The sequence below is a fragment of the Eutrigla gurnardus genome, assembly GCF_963514095.1.
Source record: "Eutrigla gurnardus genome assembly, chromosome: 19".
Lineage (NCBI taxonomy): Eukaryota > Metazoa > Chordata > Actinopteri > Perciformes > Triglidae > Eutrigla > Eutrigla gurnardus.
Genome location: NC_139930.1, coordinates 3,002,117 through 3,010,102, shown reverse-complemented (window position 1 = coordinate 3,010,102; position 7,986 = coordinate 3,002,117). Strand labels below are relative to the sequence as shown.

Here is a 7,986-nt window from a genome sequence, read left to right as displayed (position 1 = left end):
ATGAGATATGATTAAAATCATATGCCTTAGTCAACGTATTTGCGCAAAATTCTTATGCTTAATTTTCAACTGAAGCCACTTTCTTTCTGTGCCTGGGGGGATTACACCCAATGAAAATGATAATTCATTCAGTGCGCTACTATGTGATCTACAGGAGTTGAACCCCTGTCGCCTGCACCGTGGGCGGCGTTGCTAACCATTACACCACAGTGTCGCTGTGCAGGTCTGAAAATAAAGACTTATTACCTTTATGTAGCCCGTGGAATTTGATGCCACACAGGACACAATTACTTCTGGGGTTTTTGTAGCCTTAGTTTTAATTGTTGAACACCAATGTCCACATCTTGACAGAGGGTGTTGTTTAAAATGAAATACAATAAAATGTGGTAAAATAAAGTACAATAAAACGTGATAAAATACGACAGTGGCCACGACTGCAAATGGAGGACGCAATAAGTTACACATACATTACAAAATCACAAACCTCAGATAATGTCAAAATGTCACTTAATGAATTCAAAGCACTTACATCTTGAACTTTTAGTGCCACGTGGACCTTTCACCATAGATTTCACCAGTCTTTAGTCTTTTTCTCTAAACAAAATAACTGTAGTTAAAACAGCATTGCTCACATTCAAACTCAACATCACACCGCACGGCGTTACACTAGCTAGCATGCTTATGTCATTGAACATTAGTGCATCGGCGACTCATGCCCAAAATCCGCAGAGATCAACACTAAATACAATCATTGGTTACAAATATCAACAGGTACCTTTATTTAAGGGTTTTATACAGCGATATGTAACACAATTTGTTCGTTTTTTACCTTCTTCCTCACACAATGGCATCACATCACCGTCCTTCCTGGCTGAAATCTCTCCGTGGTCCACACGCAACAAAACAAAACCCATAATGCACTTTGCGCAGTAACAAATCCCCAGGCTAAATGCTTCCCTCTAGTGACCATATTTAAGAACTGACTGTGGCGAAACATTTACAATCTCCTTCACAGTTTTAACAAATAGAAATGGCACAATCAAAATAAATCAACAAATGACATATGAAATAAACTTTACATTTCTCAGGTATGAAAACACAAACATGCCGGGTTTTACCACCCGGTTACATTTAGATCAATAGACTGTTTCATTCAGTTTTACACATTAAGTCGGGCAGTAATTGTCTGCCACGCCAACTATCGCTACTTTGCTGCAGTTACGTTGCTCCACTTTCTCAGGATGAGCTCGTTTTCTACATAAACACTCAGTAATATCTAATGACGCTCTCCCCGTTGCCATGGTGAATCGTAGTATCGGAGCTCCATTGATGATGGCTTTATAGAGTCGGCAGGCACGTGCGTAACTCAGAGTTTACATACTCAGAGTTGACTGAACTGAACAGAGTTGCCCATCTCAGAGTTGGTCAACTCAGAGTTCAGTGTTAGGTTCAGAGTTTGTTGAACCTGCTTTGTGAAACGGGCCCCAGCTGATACTGAGAGGAGAGACTGGAAAACAAACAGCAAATAGACTGATGAGAATGTACAGAGATTTGCTTTCACTCCCACTGCAAGGGGTGTGTTAATGGTAGAGAGACACTCAATGATTGCAGGGAAGTTGGTTCACAGAACGCAGTCGACATGCCCAGCGTGTGTTGGATAACTGTACTTAGTTGGCTGCAGCCCTAGATTTTTTGGGGTTTTTTCAAACTTGGTTCACAAGAGAAGAATTAAAGAAAGTGTATACATTTTCCAGCATGTCAAAAACATCTTTGGCCTCAGACACTGCTCTGCATGTGTGACATAACACAAGATTCAGTTCATGTGCATAACATGGCTTCAGGGTGCTTCTTTTGAAAAATGGCCTTGTACGCCCCCCACTGCCCCACTCATGACAGCTGCCCCATAAGTCTGTGCCACACATCTCAAGTCATCAATACCATGCACTAACAATTGATTCTCAATAGCAGTACATATTGATACAGCATCAAAATGAGTCAAGTCTGTAAGGGCTAGGAGCCTTTCCCTAACAGTACCATCTGAAACATATCTCACACAGAGTGACAGCTGCTCTGTCTTTCCGTCTCTGGCCTCGTCGGCCATAAAAGCATACATGTTTGACTCCCTCATCTCTCTAACAACAGTTGCCGTTACCTCTTGTGAACAACACTGTATCATTTCATTCTGACTATCGGATGAATGGTAGGTTTTGTTTGCTGGAGGAGTGTAGCCCTTTAAGAAAGGGTCAAACTTTTTCAGGAGCTCCATGCACACCAAGAAATTCCCTCTGTTGTTGCTCTCAGGTGATTCATCGTGACCCCTAAATGGAATGACCTGTTTTCCCAGCATACGTGTCACTTCAACGACACGTTTCAAGTACTGCCTCCTCTCATTTATTTCACTGAAACATGCAGACTCTATTTGCTGAACAACACTGCCTTTTGTTTTGCTTGCTTTATAGCTATGCCAGCAGACTATACTGTCTTTGTGACATTGTGTGGTTTCATGTGTCTGAAACAAGTTCCAATTTTTTATCCCACGATTCACAAATTTCTCCTGTTTTTATTTTTTGCCAAACAACCTACATGCAAAGCAGAATGCAGCATTACTTCTCACAGAGTATTCCAGCCAATTCAAACTCTGGAACCACTTAGGCTGAAAGGCTCTCTTTTGTGTGCCAAACTGATCTCGGGGGTACTGAGGCAGCTTCAATTGGTTAGGACCAGTGTCCTTATCCCCTGAATCAAAAGCTGCATCTGCAGCAGACACAGATGCTTCCGCTTGCTCCTCTAGCTGTGCTTCTTAGTGCACCTCTCTTTGTCCTGATATAAATGACATACATATTTAAAGAGAGATTACAAAGTCATCCATGAAATGACTCTAAATATAATGTACTTTCTTTTTATAGGTAATTAGTGAGGTGGTTAACAATAAATGCCCTTTTCTCACCTGCTTCTTCCAGGTCTTGCACCATCTGTCTTTCCTCTCTCTCCATCCTCCTCTCTCCCTCTTTACATACATACAAACGTTTTGTAGGGAAGTAGTTATAGACCTTTATAATTATACATAAAGCAAACAAGCCCAGTGGGCCACTTTCTGGGGTAAATACAGCAAATGTAGGCCTTCATTATAACCTCCAATGTGCAGTGGGACGGAGCAGTTTTAAAAGATTGAGTAAATAATATGGGCAAATGCAATTACTGTGGCCAAAAAGATGCTTATTATAATGGCCTTCTTGACTACCTGATTATGTTCTTACCTGTTTCATCTGGTTCTCTCTCCTTTTCTCTCTCTCTATCCTCGTCTCCCCCTCTTTGTACTGTCGACCAAAAAGACAAAGTTATACAGTATAACAACTAACAACAAATAAATGAACGCTAACTCATTAACATGTATTGTTGCTAGGGTTGGGTATCGAGAACCGAGTATTGGAACCGGGACTAGCTTTCCGATTTTCCCGGAATCGTTCCAAAGTTTAAATTTCGATTCCTAGTTTCGATACCCAGTCCGCCGACCGGAGAAGAAGAAGCCGCTGAACACCAACGATGAAGTGTCCATTGGAAGTGCGTAACCGAGCGAGTCGAGCATATATAGTGTGCGTCGGCGGTCCAAAGTGTGGCTTCGCTTTTCTGAAAAAAACGAAATCTCTGCAAAATGCAACACTTGCAACAAGATTATTGTGTGCATAGGAGGGTACATGACGAACATGAAAAACCACCTCCTCCGAGTTCACGGAGTAGAAATAAATGTGTGCCCCGTCTTTGACGCGTTGCGCCGACCGTCCTCCGCTGCCTCTTCCTCCGGGTCTGGGTCATGTTAAAGTACCTGCGGCATCATACACATTTGTAAATGTGTTTTCATGAGGTTTTCAAAATAAAGCTCTCTATTCACAATTTATAATATTTATATTCAAGTTCATAGATTTGATATTTATATTGTCGATGAAAATATATCTACAATTTCTCATATTGTGAGAAATTCATAGTAAAGTTCATAAAGAGTAAAAAGTTCATAGAATTAAAATTGATGGAGAATGTCAGACTATTTCATTCAGAAAGACCATTGGTTAGGTAGCTCTTTTAAAATATCCTAAACTTTTTTTACCCTGCCTCTAAAAAGAATTGGAATCGAGAATCGTTCAAATTCAAACGATACCCAACCCTAATTGTTGCTATACTACTCAGTGGCATTACATTCTCTCAACCGTACGCAATGTTATTGACTTTGAATCTTGCTAACACAGCGTTAGCTTTCTGGCTCATCGCTGAGTGGACTACAATATCTCCCGTTGCCAAGTCGTATCTATGGTCCTTCCTATTTACATTAACTCCTGATTATGGACACCTCGTCAGGCATTATACCTTACTTAATAGACATCTGACAGATTATGTCAAGGTCCTAAAATGAAGCATTACCTGGTCATTAGTGTTACAACACACTGCTCCCGATTTCACATTATTCAGCTGCACTGCAGGTTATCTGCCCTCAGTGCCCTGCCTTTCGGAACCGCGTCCTCTGGTGCTCCCGGGATTTCGCTGTATTTTTTGTTTTGTAAAACAGGAGACGCCCACCCACCAATCAGAGACAAGAGATGCATGCAGGGAGGTTGTGCTTGATTTTACTGATATTATTATTATTATTATTATTGTCATCATAACCAACATGACGGCCTGATTCTGAACGTTCCTCTGCATGAAAACCAACAGAACCAGAACCAGAAGAACAATATGTGTGTTCTTGTCAGGATTGAACTCAGCTTCTTCTCCAGCAGCTTTGTATGACACCCTGGAATGAAGACGAGGAGGAAGCACTTTGTTCACGCTGCTTTATTCATCATGGAAAGCTTCAGTGTGTCCACAGATCTCATCAGTGAAGTATGTTAAAGGATCAATGATTTCATCACACAATCACTTTCTACGTGGGATTCTAGATTTCTTTACTAACGTAGAGAAAGAAAACAAAGCAGCTGGGATTAAGGAGGTCTGCTGGTTTCCACCAAAGAGCCACGCAGAGGAGGAGAACATAGAAGTACATCGCTAAGCAGAGGAGGAGGGGGAGAGGAGGAGGGGAGGAGGGGGAGAGGAGGAGAGGAGGAGAACATAGATGTACATCGCTAAGCAGAGGAGGAGGGGGAGAGGAGGAGAGGAGGGGGAGAGGAGGAGAGGAGGAGAGGAGGAGAGGAGGAGGAGAACATAGAAGTACATCGCTAAGCAGAGAAGGAGGGGGAGAGGAGGAGAGGAGGGGGTGAGAGGAGGAGAGGAGGAGAACATAGAAGTACATCACTAAGCAGAGGAGGAGGGGGAGAGGAGGAGAGGAGGAGAGGAGGAGGAGGGAGGAGGAGGGGGAGAGGAGGAGAGGAGGAGAGGGGAGAGGAGGAGAACATAGAAGTACATCACTAAGCAGAGGAGGAGGGGGAGAGGAGGAGAACATAGAAGTACATCGCTAAGCAGAGGAGGAGGGGGAGAGGAGGAGAGGAGGGGGAGAGGGGAGAGGAGGAGAGGAGGAAAGGAGGGGGAGAGGAGGAGGGGGAGAGGAGGGGTGGAGGGGAGAGGAGGAGGGAGAGGAGGAGAGGGGGAGAGGAGGAGGGAGAGGAGGAGAGGGGAGAGGAGGAGAGGAGGAAAGGAGGGGGAGAGGAGGAGAGGAGGGGTGGTGGTGAGAGGGGGAAAGGAGGAGAGGAGGAGGAGGAGAAAGGGGAGAAGAGGAGGAGGAAGGTGAAGTCATTCAGCTCTTAAATGACTTCTGTCTAGTTGAGTTTACAGATCTCACCACTACTTCCATCACCATAAACACGAAGTCCAGCATAGAGGGTCTCAGTGAACGTGGTCTGGACTCTGTGGAGGAGAGTCATGGTCTCAGAGACGCTGTAGAAGGACAGAATACCTGCTCTGTGATCCAGGAACACTCCTACTCTGGAGGACCGAGGAACTGAGACGGGAGTTGGAACATCGTTGTACCTGAAGTTATATCTGTCATTGTAACAATCTAAAGACCAGGATTTATCATTGTATCCAAACCAACATGGTTTCCCTCCTCCTGCTCTGCTGATACTCTTGTATGCGACTGCTACACCAACTCGACCAACTCCACCTCCTCTCCACTCCACCTCCCAGTAACAACGTCCAGTCACACTTTCTCTACTCAGGACCTGAGGACTTCCAGTGAATCTGTCTGGGTGACTAGAATAAGGCTGGTGTTGACTCCATGTTGCTTTTCTGTTCCCCTCAGATAATAACAGACGTCTGTATGCTGTGTTTGGATCCAGTGTGATTTCACATGAATATTTCAAGAATCCAGCTCTGGTCTTGGGTTCTGGTGGTGGCAGTAAAACATCCACTTCAGTCACTGCCAGTGAGACGTTTGTCCATCTGTGTGTCAGAACTTCCTGTAGTCCATCTCTGACTTCTGACAGCGCCGCCGTCACGTCCTCAAAGTAGCGGCGAGGAGGACGGGCGTTGATGCTGGATGAGTGTGTGGACTCACTGACAGTGACGGGTAGTCGTGTAGAAACTGGTTGTGATCCTCTGTGTGTGAGAGCTTCTCCAGCTCAGCGTCTCTCCTCTTCAGCTCACTGATCTCCTGCTGCAGCTTCTCCTGAAGCTCTCCGACTCGACTCACTTCCCTTTCCTGCTGGGATCTGACCTGCTGCTTCACGTCAGAGCGTCTTCTCTCCATGAGACGGATCAGCTCCGTGAACATCTCCTCACTGTCCTCCACTGCTTTATCAGCAGAGTGGTTGATGGCCTCCACCTCCTGGTGGAGCAGCTTCACATCTTTGTCTCTGTCCTGGATTCTCTGCTGGATGTTTAGTCGACTCCCCTCCAGCTCTCTCTGCCTCTCGGTCCTTTCTGCTGCAGCTGAGACTGTGTCGTGGCCTTTATGTTCGTCCACAGAGCAGAGATAACAGATAGACTGCTGATCAGTACGGCAGAACATCTTCATCACCTCATCATGACGAGAGCACACGTTCTCCTGGAGCTTGTTGGAGGGCTCCACCAGCGGGTGTTTCTTAAATGCTGCTGATTCATGATGAGGCTGGAGGTGTTTCTCACAGAAAGAGGCCAGACACACCAGACAGGACTTGAGGGCTTTCAGTTTCCTCCCAGTGCAGAAATCACAGGCCACATCTTCAGGTCCAGCATAGCAGAGACCAGCAGGAGCAGCTAGGAGTCCAGTCCTCTTCAGCTCCTCCACCAGATCTGCCAACATGGTGTTTTTCTGCAGGACAGGCCTCGGTATGAAGGTCTGCCTACACTGAGGGCAGCTGTGGATCTCCTTCTCATCCCAGAAGCTTCCAATACACTTCATGCAGTAGTTGTGTCCACATTGAAGAGCCACCGGATCCTTCAGTAGATCCAGACAGATGGAACAAGACAAGGTCTCCCGGTCCAGCTGAACTCCTTTCTGCGCCATTTCACCTCTCAGCGACGACGACTGTCTGAGTTTCACTTTCCTCACATGGTCTAAAGGGGAGGAACAAGGAAGTGTGTGTGTGTGTGTGTGTGTGTGTGTGTGTGTGTGTGTGTGTGTGTGTGTGTGTGTGAGTGAGTGTGTGTGTGTGTGTGTGTGTGTGTGTGTGTGTGTGTGAGCAGAGAGAGGAGGGAGGCGTTCTCAAGCTGGGGTTCATTCCAGGAAGAGGAGCGGCACATTGACTTTGTTTCCTCACTTCTAACAGAGCCTTCAAACTCAACTCAAACTTTATTTATAAAGCGTGTTTAAAACACCCAACAGTTGACAAGTGCTGTTCTGGACAATAAATAAAACAGTAGACATCATGCAATAATATAAGACAGAACACATAAACATACAATAAAAGGATGTCTTGCTCAGTTTGAATCAAAAGCCAGAGAGAAAAGCTGAGTCTTCAATGAGGACATAAAAACCTCCAGGGTCTGGGCAGATCTAATGTCCCGAGGCTGATCCAGAGCCTTGGTGCAGCCCCCACAAAGGCTCGGTCCCCCCTGGATTTGAGTCTGGTCCTGGGGACATCA

General features: G+C 45.3%; 1 pseudogene across 1 annotated transcript; it reads right to left on the bottom strand.

The window, feature by feature from the left end:
- Positions 1-4,877: 4,877 nt before the first annotated feature.
- On the bottom strand, positions 4,878-7,636 carry LOC311030209 (tripartite motif-containing protein 16-like; annotated as a pseudogene). Its single transcript has one exon. The product of its transcript is annotated as a tripartite motif-containing protein 16-like (transcript).
- Between the last annotated feature and the right edge of the window lie 350 nt (positions 7,637-7,986).